We start from the raw sequence: 13752 nt of genomic DNA, 5'->3' as shown, positions 1-13752 counted from the left end.
CTCTAAGATTATTTATATTTGAACATACACCCCAACTATACTGCAATGCACAGAAATTGCCTTTCCTAGTATTTTTCAGAATCTAATGTCAAAAAATTACTTGGCTTACTTAACTTTAGATTTCAGAAAGGCTCAAACTAAACCAAACCAATTTATAAGACACTAGGAATGCTGCACACATAGTCAATCAGTAGAAATAGGACTTAAGCAAATGTCTCCTATGGATACAAGCATGACACCGTAAATGCCAAGTTCCCAAACGGAATGTCACCTGGAAGCTACTTAGGAACGTCTCCACTTTTGTCACAGATGCACAGTCCTGTTCTCTGCAACATCAAAGCTGGCCAAAAACAGTTCCTGAATTAGGCGCTTTATGAGGTCCAAGGAAGGCTACCACAGAAGCAGGTTTCAGCTGTTGCTGCTTCCACCCTGTTCCCCCATGTATTTATGGGCAGATAGCACTCTTTCTTTGCGCTCAAAAAATGACGGGTGACCCATGGGGAATCACACAAAAGCTTAAGTTACAGAAAGACTAGCAAGCAGGCTGTTTTACTGCAAACCACTTTATAAAGGTTTTTATTTCTCTTGGCTGCTCTGAAATTCTAGGGACAGCGGGGAATACAATATTACCCAAAAAAAAAAGAAACAGCAAAGGAAAAAAATGTATTTCAAATGCAGTGTTTTCCTGAAGATTTGCTTTATGTAGGTTTTACATCTCCACTGCTTGGGGAAATGGCTCCCTTATTCAAAATCCAGCACCGGAATTTATTTAAGCGTGGCACAAGGATGCCTACCCTGCTCGTTTGAGTTATCAACCTGTTTTCTAACCTTAGTTAGAAGAGTATCAGGACAACCTCTCTCCTCCATCACACTAGAATGAGTAACGTTTTTTTCTCTTTTTATTATTCTCTCTTTTTTGTAAGCAAAGCAAGACAGGATCAGTTATGAACATGCCCAACAACTGCATAACATGAAACAAACACAAAACAAGGACTCATTAAGTTAGAGGCCATTTCATTCTAGGTGAAGAAGCGTTAAAGGAGCGTGGTCCTCAGATCCAAGTCCTTATGTGTCACCCTTAAAACCAAAACTTACAAATGCAGGTGTTGAAAACCAGAGGACAACATCCAGTGCCCACAGATATGGACTGGAGGGGATGAAGGTGAAGAGGTAACTAAGTCCTCACAGGAGATAATTCAAGTCAATAGTTCAGAATCAGTATACAAGTATTACAGATAGATGGGATTTTTGGCAGAAGGGAATCCTGTATTTCTATTCAGGGAAAACAAACACAACCTTACACTCCGATTATGTAAATTTGACCAAATTATTGAAGCACCTGGCTGGGTAGAGCCTTCAATGCTAGGTTTTTATAATAAGAACATTTCTTAAAAAGAAAGGTACCATAGTACCAACAGCATTTCCAGGAATTTTGTGAATATTCTCAGGCAAAATTATTTTGCATGTGTTATACAGATGGTCAGATTAGATTAATACAAACTGACAAGCTGGAAGTTCAAAATAAACTATTAAATATTTCTAGAAGAATATAAACAAAATATTTCATGTTTCACAAGCCACTAACATTTCAAAACCCGAAGAATTACATCTTGCATTTAAAAAAAAATAATCCCCAAAAGAATCACGAAAGATTAAGCTAGTAACATAATTAAAATACATACAATTTCAACCACTGTACTCAGACTATCGTTATCTTAGATGTACGGAGTATAGAAGAAAAGTCAGGCTAGCAGATCTCTCTGTTCTTTCACTCCCTGGACCTGACCAGAACTGCACAAATGAATGTGTAACACAGGATGTGGACAGAGCATTTTATCTTTTTTTTTTTTTTTTTAATAAAACTTATTTTATTGGTAAATGATTTTTTTAAAACAAATTTGTCACAGGTTTCTTTATGAATGTCTACTTTAGTTAGCATGCCTGATCAAAAACCCTCACACCACCTTCCAGCATGCACTAACAGCCTTGGCTTTGCGGCTAGGACAGCCACACACGACACAGCCCTGCCATGCTTGACTAGGAAGTAGATTTGTACCTTGTTCTTGAAAGTACTGGATGTTATCAGGTTAAGCTATTTGTACACGTTGTAAGAGAACTAGATAAAAATCTCCATAAGCATCTCCTCCCCAGCCCCCACAATGCGGGGGGAAAAAAGAAATAAAATGTACACAGTTATCAGCACTGCAGAACTGTAAAATATTTTCTAGATAACTCAAAGCTGTTCATTAGGAAAAATCATTTTCTATTCACAGCTTCCCTGAAACAATACAGTGCAGCAGTACTCCATCAGATCAACCTAACTGCAGCTATAAATGACTGACAAGCCCCGGTGACAGAACTTTCCAAGTTGTTTGTGACCTTATTGCTGCGGAACAGACTGAACACACATTCTGCCACATAGTCAGGGCCTGCCTGAACATTACTGGGACCAGTCTCCCTCCTATACCTGTCACCTTACCTCTCTACTCTTCAACACTCACCAAACATATAAAACCTCAAAGAACCTGCAGACACATCGCTGCACACAACCACTTAAATCCTCCTGCAAAGCCATCAACTCCTGCTCTTCCTGTTCCCTTCTGCCTTTCTCCATACCCACATACTTAAAACACAAACTAGACAGACACCCTCTTTACTAAACACAAATTACATACACATCTAACTTTTAAAAACTAACCACCGATGCTCCTCCTTCCACATTTTTCATAGGTTTTCACAGAATGATCCCATAAACTTCGATTTTGGTAATAGTTTGGTGGAACAACCACTGATCATGCTCCACTGTTTCACAGACCACATCAGATACTGTCTTAAAACTTTGGTTGGTAGAAATCATACTGTATGTCGCAGCTTATGTCACCATGCACACTGATGTATAACACTGCACTGATTGCTCTGAAGTCTTCTGGTCAAGAAGCAAAGAACCCAGACCCATGCAAAACCTTCCTGCAGATGGTCAAGGTTTCTCACACGTAGTCAATCTAAACAAAATGAGGCACACTCCATACGCTGTCCTGGCCAGCAGTAAGGGAAAGGCAGAAAAGTCTTTCCTACAAAGATGCAGAAAACCTCATTTTATGGTTTTCAGTTCACAGCACCCTTATGAGTTTATCACAGGAGTGCTCTACACAGACAGTAACATCACACAGCAAATAGATGGGGAACTGGATCTGGCAGAGCAGTACTACTTCTATTCTGGTGCTTAATCTTCACCAAGTCACTTCTAACGTTCATTATATATATTTCCCCCTTCCAGGTCTCATACTGGTTTCACCTAGTAGATACAAGCACTCAGGATAAGGATGATACCCACAGCACTAGGCTTCCAATTGTAAGTGAAATTGGAAAAGGCTTGCAGCTTGTTATTGTTGTTTTCCACTATCAACAGTGAAAAACTGCAAGTCGGTAATTTGCAATAATCCTATCTTCCCTGCTTTTCAGGAAACTTAGAAAACTAAGAAGCCAGCTTGTCCCACTTCAGATGCTGTAACTAACTCACACACCTCCGTAATTAACAAGACTCACAAATGCCAAGGGAAAAGACTTCCCAACGCACATGTTGACAAATTGCTGCCACCTCCTCTTCCTCCTCCAGGATTACAGACACCAAGTCAGCCCCATGACTTCCTACAAGCTGCAGGCTCACTCGAGTAATTCCCTCCTAAGGGAATACCAGTAAAGACTGCTGCAAGTTTTGAAACAGGCTGATGCTAAAACCATTTTGAGTTTTGAACAGCTTTTCTCTAATTGATTTGGAAGGTAAAACATACTAAGGTTTGAGCTTCCATCAGAGAGATGTACATTTCCCCCCCCCCCATAGTCCTGGATTTAGTAACAGCCATTCAGGAGGTACAATTATGATATATATGGCATTGTCCAGATGATTTCCTTCAACATCCTCAAAACCGTTAGATCCCAAACTGTATCTCAGAACACCAAAACCTCCGAAAGCCCTTCAGGCCTTACTACATGGCAAACCCTGATACAGATCAGGATCTCAGGATGAAGAGCAGTTCTTCCAACTCTAACTGCACAATTAAACAAGTGAAGTCCCACCACTTGAGAGCTGCTTAAGACTGGCTTGAGTGCCTGCTATAATCCTCCAAGTATAATGAGTAAACCTGCCCTGCCAGACCACATGCAGTCCTAAATAAGCTGGCTCACCAACTTCCACTGCAACTGCTCTGTGGGCAGAAACTAAACAGAGCCATAGGATAATTTGGGACCTCAGAGGGCCTCTGGGTCAACCTCCAGCTCAAAGCAGGGGCACCCATGGGATCATACCTGCCTTCTCAGGGCTTTATCCAGTCGGATTTTGAAAATCACATGGGAAGGAGACTGCAAAACCTCTCTGGGTAGGAAGTCCCACTGCCTGTCTGACCTCATGGTGAGAAATACCTTATAGACACAGACCCCTTCAACTTCAGTTCACACCTGCTGACTCTTGTCCTCCCACCATTGTGAAGAACCCGGCTTCACTCTCTTGAAAGCCTCCCCATCGGTGCTGGAAGGGCCCCCCAAGCCGCCTCCTCTCCAGGCTCAACAACAGGCACAGTTCCCCTGCTCACCTCACATGGCAAAAGCTCACACCTCTACACCATCTTGGTAGCTCTCCACTGAGATCAGCATAGTTTATCAACATCTCTTGTCCTGGGGGGGGGGGGGGGCAGGGGGGGCAGGCAGCACAGCTGGATGCTGTATTCTGGATATGGTCTAACTAACAAGCACTGAGTGGAAGAAGATCATCGCTTCCCTTGACCTACTGGCTGTGCTCCTGTAACCGAGGGCACACGGCTGCCCCGCACTCAGCTTGCTGTCCACCATGGCCCCCAGGGCCTTCCACACACGGCTGCCACCCCCCCAGCCAGCCCCAGGCCCTGCTGCTGCCAGGGAACAGGGCCAGGCAGCCCCCACCCCTAAATAGCTGTTTAAAGGGTAAATTTGCTTAGTAATCAGCAGCAGATGAAATGGATAGAAATTGAAGCCAAGTCGTCTTAGTGTTAATACACCTTACTTAGTAGCACTAAATCGCATCTTAGGGCCATATTCAGATGGCCTAAATTCCACATAAATCCTTCTGTCTCCTATTTCTTATTAGCTGGCTTTCAGGCAGTACCCATTCAGCATCTTACATAAATTATCCAAATTGCTCTCCAAAACCAACTAGATTTCTCCATTGGCTGAGAAAAGGGGCTTGAGTGGAATTCAGGCCACCTGAATTTGGTCTTTAAGGTCTGGTAACACTGCAGCGGACTGCATTATTCCTTCAGTTTTGTCACCGTGGCAGTAACCAGCAGCTTCTTTGTCAGGACAGGTTTTAGTTTAGTTACTCTTTCATTGGAAGATGTATTTTTAAAGAAAATATAGATTTCTAAACAGTTCAGGATTCAGTTCTTACCACTACCTTCTGGAAATCTACTCCCTAGCTGGATCTCTTCGAACAAGAACGCTTTATCCATTGCGCGCTCACATTCTGTCCTGAGCTCTGTGTTATGCTTTGTTCCAGATGTCTCGACAATTTCACTGGTTTGAGCCATAATCATACTGAAGACCTAATTTTTACCATTCACTGGTCTACAAAAAGCAGGAATTAACGCTCTACATTAGCACCAAATGTGGGCTGGGGGAATCAATGGCTTAATTGCTCACTAGTTTGGCAAGAGCACACCATGCTTTAAGTCAAGCGTGAAGACATTTCCTCTAGTTCTTCAAAGGCTATCAGTTTTCCAGCGAATACCATTCTGATTTTCTTAGGCTCCAGGCTGAACCACATCTCTTGGATTTAAGAACTTATTTCTCATAGACATTATGGTTTTATAACAGTATCATAAATTGAGAAGTTACACATACCAGCATACTCAGCCCAACATGCTCTGCTTAGTGGTCTTGCGTAATCAGAATCCTCCAAGCAAGAGAGATGGGGCAGGGAAGACGGGAACCACCCATCAACACTTCTGCAAAGAGGAACAAGATTCAACACACCACAGTCCTGACACCTTTTTTTTAGGACTTGAACAGCGCTTCTGTCAAAGCCTCAGAGTGCTCCAGATGCACAGGTATGGACAACCTATCATTGTCCACAGCTGTTAAGTGCTCTCGCTCTCAAAATATCACAGTACACCAACAGATACGAGATGGTAAAATATGCAGAATAATACTGAGGCTGAGGTTTGTCATCTTCATGATTACTTTGAGTGGAACTGGACAGCTAGGGATGGCACAACTTTCAGAACCAAATGACAGGCTACTGAGGATCAAACAGGCTATTTTAACATAAATTCATTAGGTCTGCTTCTCCAAGGGATTCTGTTTCCATTAGTAAGAAGCTTGCTTCCTTGACCAGCCAACAGGGACTGGATCCATACCACAGGCTGAGCATGTTATGTGCTTCATAATTTTTGACCACATAGATCAGCAGATCCACTCAAATCTGTCTGCCAGTCACCAAAACTGAAAATACAAACCGTGAGATCTGGACCTATCTCCTATTTCTAGGGACTAACAAACACACTGAACAACTACAAAGAAAATCAAGTCTTTCAGCCACAATGTCCAACTTCAGCCATTCCTGAGGCATAAATCCACAGGACGAGGAGGAATTACCGGGCTTAACAATGTCTTCCCTTAACTTTTCAAAGCACGCAGCAAATACTAGGAGATGTGCTTGCTCTCTCAGTGGTACAGATGGTTATGAGTATTAAGTCTTATGAGTGCACCCAGATGATAATCTTGCTCTTAGGACATAATTAAGACCTGATAACCTATCTACCATTTCTGACTTTTACTTTTTATCCTGGGGGGGAGGGGGGGGGGGGGGGTAGGTCATATGCCATAGTGAGTATCTGTGCAATCAGATGCTGAGTCCACTCTAGAGAAAGACTATTTCTACAGCAGAATGTAACCGGACAAAAATCCTATTAAGTCATTTTGGTTTCACTTTGTGCTTTTTTCTTTACACGATACTTCGAACAATATAACTCAAAATGCTTTATGTCAACTCAAATATTCCTTAGGACCTCCATAATATTCTAAAACATCCCAAGTACAAACTCGTGCCCTTACCCTTAACAGACTTTTGAAAGTACTCAAAGTCATTTACTGTTGGTTTTGCTCTTTTTCCACAGAGTCTGTACTTGTAATAGCACTATCAAAGTTAGAGAGTGAGGCTCTTTAAACACCGAAATTTCACACTTGGTGTTATCAAGTCCTTTTCATAGGCAAAAAAAAAACAAAAACAAAAAAAAACCACTCGTATGTTCTAGGATCTAGAAAAAAAGCTATGTTCTAGGATCTGGTAGTTCTAAACAAAATGCAGTACTTGTCATTTTCTCATTTTAAAAAAGTACCTACCAGTTGTCGTACCTAATTATAACATGTTTTGTGGGGGTTATTTCTTCAACAAGTTAAATAAAAAAATATACCTAGCAGCGCTCAAACAACCTTAAAGCTATTTTTATTCAAGCCACCACTTTAATTTCTTCCTGAAGTTCACCGTTTGCTCACTTCGCAAGGATTGCGGCGGGGTCTCTCCAGGTGACCCTCACGCCGTTCACGGAGTGATCCGAACCGACCCCTCCACGCTCGCCCCTCCGCCGCCCAGCACCAAGGGGCCGCCCCTCAGCCCCACAAACCGGAGAGACAACGGTACAACGCGACCGGTCAATCCGGATCGGTGCCCCCGCCCGCTCCGCCGGTCTCACGTTACACGCACCCACCCGCCGCCAGCCGCACGCCGAGGCCGCGCAAACGCACTGCCGGGACCGCCCCCCCCCGTCAGGGCCGTTACCCCAGGAGCGGCGGCTACCTGCGGGGGGCGGCCCCCGGCCCCGGCCCGCTGTGCCTCACATCGCGCTTCCCCCTCCTCCCGGGCCGTAAGAGCCGAAACACAAAGAAAAGCAGCAAAGAGCGCCCGTTACCGCCCGCGATCGCGCCGAGGAGCCGGCAACCCGCTCCCCCGCGCCCCGGCGCCCCGCGAAGGCGGCAGCCGCCTCGCAGCGGCGTGGAGGCCGGCCGGCCGCCGCTGGGTGCTCGACGCCGCGCAGCCGGCCGCCCCTCGCCGCCGGCCGGGCCCAGGGCGGCTCTGGCGGCGGCTCCCACCCCGCCGGGCCGCTTCAGCACCACCGCGGCCCGGATGGCCGCCGCGCCCGCGCTCGCCCCTGCGGGGGCGGGAGCCCGCCCCGCCCCGGGCCGGGCCGCGGCCCCAGGAGGCCCCTGCGGGGCGCCGCCTGTTCGGGCGGCCCCGCAGCACGGCGGGGCCGGGCTCGCTGCCGGCGGGCGCAGGGCCACGCAGCCACCCCCGCGCCGGCCTCCCCGCCGCCCCGCACTTACCGGGCCCCGGCCCAGAGGACGCCCACGGCCGGCGTCCGCACGCTGCGGGCCGCACGCTACCCGCCCCGGCGCGGCCGCTCCCGCCGCCGCGGCCCGAGTGCGCGCGCCCGGCCGCGCCGCGCCAGTGGCTGGGCTCAGCCGCGGCTGGGCAGCCCGCCGCCGCCGGGCGCCCTCATTCCGTATGCGGCACGGCGCCTCCTGGTTGGCCGGAGCAGGGTGGCGCGCGGGGCCGGGCTCCCGAGGAATGGCGGGGAGGCGGGCCCGGCCGGACAGGGGTTACTACAGGTCACCGGCGGCGGGGGGCGGGGCGGGGGGCGGGGCGGGGGGGAGGGCGGGCGGGGGGGCTCCCTGCCGCGCGTCAGACTCGCCGCGCCTGCGCGCCCGCCGCCCCGCTACCCCGCCGGGCTGAGGCGAGGGGCGGCCGTGGGGCGGGGCGCCGCCATTGCCAACCACTGGTCTCCTCCTACCCGGGTCGGGGTGTCATCCATCTCTATTAAAACCCCTGTTAATTACCTCTGGTCCGCCGTTAATTTCATTACTTTGACAGGAGCTCCCGCAGTGACAGCGTAAACGCGTGGGTGGTGTCAAACGTTAATTTTGCCTTGGGTGCAGGAATACGCACAGTTACCCGACCCTGGCAGGAGCCCTGGTGCACGTTAAGTTTTATATTTTTGGGGGAAGGAGTACAAAACTCCATATCTAAGTAACTTGGGTAGAAAGTTGACCTTTTATAGCTCCTTCAGAGGAGTTGGTGAGGCACGCTGGCCTCCTGCTGGCCTCCGCCTGCCGGGCTGCCTCGGCCCTCGGCCCAAAATCCAGGGCTGCAGCAAGGGCTTCAGCGTTTAAGGTTGCCCTCAAGTTTTTACGGAGTCTGAGGTTGTAAATAGAGGTGTCATTAGTGGTGGTTGCTGCAGAGGTTTGTGACGTGGATCTCTGCTGACAGAATGGAACGAAGATCATCTCAGCTGACTGCCTTCAAAGCTGGCGGCACTTGGAGCAAGCTTTGCTTTGCTTGAGACTTGGTTCCTTCCTATTTAGCAGTTACCGAGGACATCTTTTATCAATATTGACTCATCCAGATCCTGAAAATATTCCTCCAGAATTAAAGGTTTTAATTTAACTGGCGGCCTAATACAATGCTGAAGGACAAAATAAATGAGCACCTGCCAAAGATAAGCAAAATAAAAACAACAAATGGGAAGAAGGTTTCAAAGCCCAGAAGACTGAATTACAGCGGGTTGTGCCTGCAGTGGTGGCAGCCACCATTGCCGCAAGGGTTAGGCTTGTTTTCCTCTGTTCTGCAGGTAAAGTGCTCCTGTCACGCAGCCCTTCGGGCTGAACAACCCAGCAATCTGAGCGGCACAGCACGACAAAGAGGAGAGCAGGACTGCAATGCTAAGGGCAGCAGTCTGAACACACCCTTACCTGCAGATCGTCAGGCACTGAGGTCCTACATACCATTTAGAAACTATGCAGCTGACCACACCATGTGTCCTACAAACAGTCTTTCCTCCTCTCCCCTCACAGATACTACGTTTCAGAGGAAGAAGCATTGTTGGTATCTATGGTTATCTCTGCAGGGTCTTAAGAGGCAAGGAATATAATCACTCTTACTAAAAGCAGATTAACAAGATACACTGTTATAAATGTATATTTACAAATACATTTGTATTTCTAATCCAAAGACCAACCAAGCCAGTCACCTCAGTTACTGGAAAGAACGCTTCCACATGCTTAGAACTGGAACAGGAAAGACAGTCTCTGACAGTTCTGAAAAGCAGGAAAACATTATCTACAGGAGTTATCTGAGCTGTGAAGATCATGAACTACACAAGCAAAAGTGTTGTTAACTGGAATACGGGTAGGAGTATGGAGAGTTTATATTTAAAACAGTTTCTCACTCAGTGGAAAAAGTAGGAAAGGATAAGCAGACTTGGAAGAAGAGACTCATTTTTCAAAGATGGAAAATGTAGGTATTTCTGCAACAGGAGGGAATTCAGGTGGCTTTCTTCCAGACGATTTACTTACATTGGTAGAGGCAGAATAAACTCAATAAGTACAATGTGAATATTAGCACAAGGAAAGCAGCCCTAGATTTGTGTCATGCAATCTTCAACATTTCATTCAAGGCAAGGAAGGTTCAGGATAAAAATACAAAAGTGATTTTACATAAAAGGAGGTGGGAGAGAAAGCACTGGACAGTGCAGAGCTCATTTGCTCAGCACCAGATCTCATGCTGAACTCCCTGCTCTTGTTTGCTCCTGCGTAGTCACCAGCGACTGAGCAGTAAAATACTTTGGCAAAAGCCTCACTTTGAGAAATGCATGGAATCCACAACTTGAAATTACATGTCACCCTTATTAAACTGCTAGATCTGAATACTATCAAGTTTTATGAGCAGGAGATTCCAAAGAAACTTTAACTCCAAACATGGATTTGTTGTAAACTTTGTATTTCAGCCTTATGTCTATTACAGGGTGCATCGATGTGTGTGTTTTAAGTTTGCCTGAAATTCTGAGTTCTTTGAAATCCAAAAGCTAATTGCGTAACTAGCCATATTTATTCCAGACAGACACAGCTATTGGCTGTATCCCCAGGTCTTCAGGGTAAATGAGGAGCTGATGATGACATACCACCCCAGCAAGAAGGTTTTTGAAAAATTGTAAGGCCTTTGGTGTTTATGGCCCCCAGTTCTTACTGACTTTTGTCTGGATCGAGGTAACAGCTGTTACCCAAACTAGTACTCCATGCCTCTAACTGAAGAGCGTGCAAGCATTTTACAGACACCAAAGCAGCCCAAGTACTTTCGTTGCCCTGCAAATACCAACCCTCCAAATCCGGCAGGATCTTCCTGCGTGCAGTGCAGGAGACCAACTGGGAAAACAAACAATCTAACACCAAGGAAAGTTCAGAAGGGTGCAAACAACAGCAGGAGACAAAACTCGTTAAGGGAATAGGGGGTGGAGATCCCCTGAGCCGGTTGGAGGAATGTCTCAAACACTGGCAAGATCAAAGGAAAGGTTACTTTGTATGCACTGAAGACTGATAAGAGTGAACAGCCTGCCAAAGGGTGAATAATGGCCCAAGAAGCAGCAGAGTCAGCAGATTTCTGCACCAACTGGGGGAAAGGTAAATGCGGCAGGGGAAGATCGTGACCACTGACAATTCAAGACTAAAAAGACTTGCCCCTCCATGCCTATGAGGAGCATGCATGCTAATTTACATGCCAAGCGAGGCTGATTTTAATAAGAGGTGGTCCAGACTGAAGGATAAGTATAAAAGAGGAAGGCAAGTGTCATTTTAGGAGGGAATAAGAATGAAAATAAAAAAGAAAGGTCTTCTGGACAAGTGCTCCTACACAAACACACACACACCCCCATCAGCAGGCCCGATGTTGGATCCAGGAGTCTCTCTCCCCCCGCCCTCTTTATTTCTCTTGTTATTTTACCTTTTTCTAATAAGTAATGTAAAGCATAAAACTTCATAAGCATGGCAAGTGATAAGCATTTCTGCTACCCAATTATTTACCCATGAGCCTGACTATGGAAGAAAAGTCTTTGTTTACCTACAGACCTCTGGTATTGTGATTCCAACCAAGAGAATTAGCGAATCTGAGTCGCTTCTCCCTGCCTCTTGGTGGGACGTGACAGTGCAGGACCGAGTGTCAGATATTCATCACAGAGCATTTGTTACATCCCGAAAAGCTGTGCAGTGCATTCCATATCTGAAGACAATTTAGACAGGAGTAAGCCATTCAAATAACAACAAAAATCTTAGAACTAACCAGTAAATCCTAACAGGTTATGAAGCTTTCATTCATTCATGTTTAAACCAATTTTCAAGGAGTTAGATTAAAAAGGCTAAACTGTGTCCAATCCATTAGCCTACAGTGACATTTCTTAAACTTTCCCCTGTACTGTTCGGTGCTGGCAGCTGCTGGAGACAGTACTGCAGGCTGGATAGCCTGATTCCTGGCAATCCCTGCAGCTTCTCATTCAGCTCAGCATCAGAGGTGAAAGAAACATCATCTGCAGCCCTCACTGATTAAGCAGCTTCAAATTTAGAGACACCTAAGGTTTAAAAATACGTACATATGTACACAAACAACAACATACTGATTTAAACAGATTCCTACGTGTATTCAGTATTTCTCGACCTTCTTTATAGATTCCTGATGTTTCCATATAGCATAGGCAAAGTTTTTCATGATATCAGAGATTTTACCACACCTTTTTGCTTAAATGTAGGTTTTTTGCAGAGCAGGGGTTTGGAAGATACTGGAGTAATGTGCCATTCACAGTGTAACACTTTTCTTGTATGAGTCCATGCTGAGTATCCCGTAAGGAAACCAAAGAATTTGGGGATTTACAGTAGACACAATAGTCACCTATAAAATGATTGATAATGTATGTTTATAATTGGGAATTTGAACTGCACAAGACACACTAGTGACTGTGGGAGACAGTGGCCTTTCCTATACAAGCTACACACAATGATAGGAAATGACAAGTTAAAGTAGTACCTGATTTATATGTTAAATAAAAAGGCACAATAGCACAATTAAAGGCAGGAAAGAAGTTGTTGTATCACTCTAAAGCATTCAGGCAGAGAAGGAGTATCTGTGAAAACATTCATGGCTCCTACTAACAACATCCATATATTCACAAATACTTGAGTTTGGTTGTTTTTTTTTTAATTTCCAGCAGGAAAAGCTCATTAACTATTCTCACTTTCCCTTTTAAAAAGTTTCAGGCATGCAGTCAAGGGGAAAAAAAAACCCACTGCCATATGTTTTGATCAACAGCAGAGAATGAATAGCAAGTAGTAAATAGCAGGGAAGATTGCAAGTGATCTTATGAAAATACTGATTTGGAAGTACAATCAACTGACTCATCAGGAAGGAGAACAGAAAGCCAATGTTATATTTGGCCAATTCTAACTAATATCCATGGGGAATTAATAAAAACAAAACCACGAGATGCACTGAAAGAGGAGAGCCTATGAATGGGTAAATAAGTGTGGAAGGTTGGCATTAATCTTTGATGAGCAGGCTGCTGCCTACTGATACTCAGCAAGAAGCTAGAGGGGGAAGAAAAACAACAGTGTCACAGATATAACAGATGTGAGATCTTTTAGCTAAAAATCCCTAGAGGGACACAAACAAAATCAAGTATTTCAGGAAGGTACATATGGTTAAATTAAACCCAAATTGACTTCTGATGTGAAATAATAGAGGCAATTAAAGAAGGGCTTGGGTAGGACAAAGGTCGTGGTCTGGATAGAATATACTCCATTGTACACCTTCAAATTTGTGAAAAATAAATGACTATAATTAGATAACTTTCTCCATGACTCATTAAATAACTGAATGCTACAAATCAATACAGTATTGCTCTAAATTAA

The 13752-nt window shown here is 45.4% G+C and overlaps 1 protein-coding gene across 4 annotated transcripts in view; it reads right to left on the bottom strand.

The window, feature by feature from the left end:
- ACSL3 (acyl-CoA synthetase long chain family member 3) overlaps positions 1-8481 on the bottom strand; it is a 49598-nt gene extending 41117 nt beyond the window's left edge. Inside the window, exon 1 of one of the 4 annotated variants that reach the window (XM_040612705.1) lies at positions 8350-8481. The gene's annotated coding sequence lies outside the window, so the exon portion shown is untranslated. Of the gene's footprint in view, positions 1-7937; positions 7959-8349 lie in introns of those variants that run through there. The other 3 variants (XM_040612701.1, XM_040612702.1, XM_040612703.1) reach the window with 3 other exon arrangements.
- Between the last annotated feature and the right edge of the window lie 5271 nt (positions 8482-13752).

This window comes from Falco naumanni, chromosome 13, assembly GCF_017639655.2.
Source record: "Falco naumanni isolate bFalNau1 chromosome 13, bFalNau1.pat, whole genome shotgun sequence".
In the NCBI taxonomy this organism is placed as follows: domain Eukaryota; kingdom Metazoa; phylum Chordata; class Aves; order Falconiformes; family Falconidae; genus Falco; species Falco naumanni.
This window is presented reverse-complemented; position numbering and strand designations above follow the sequence as displayed.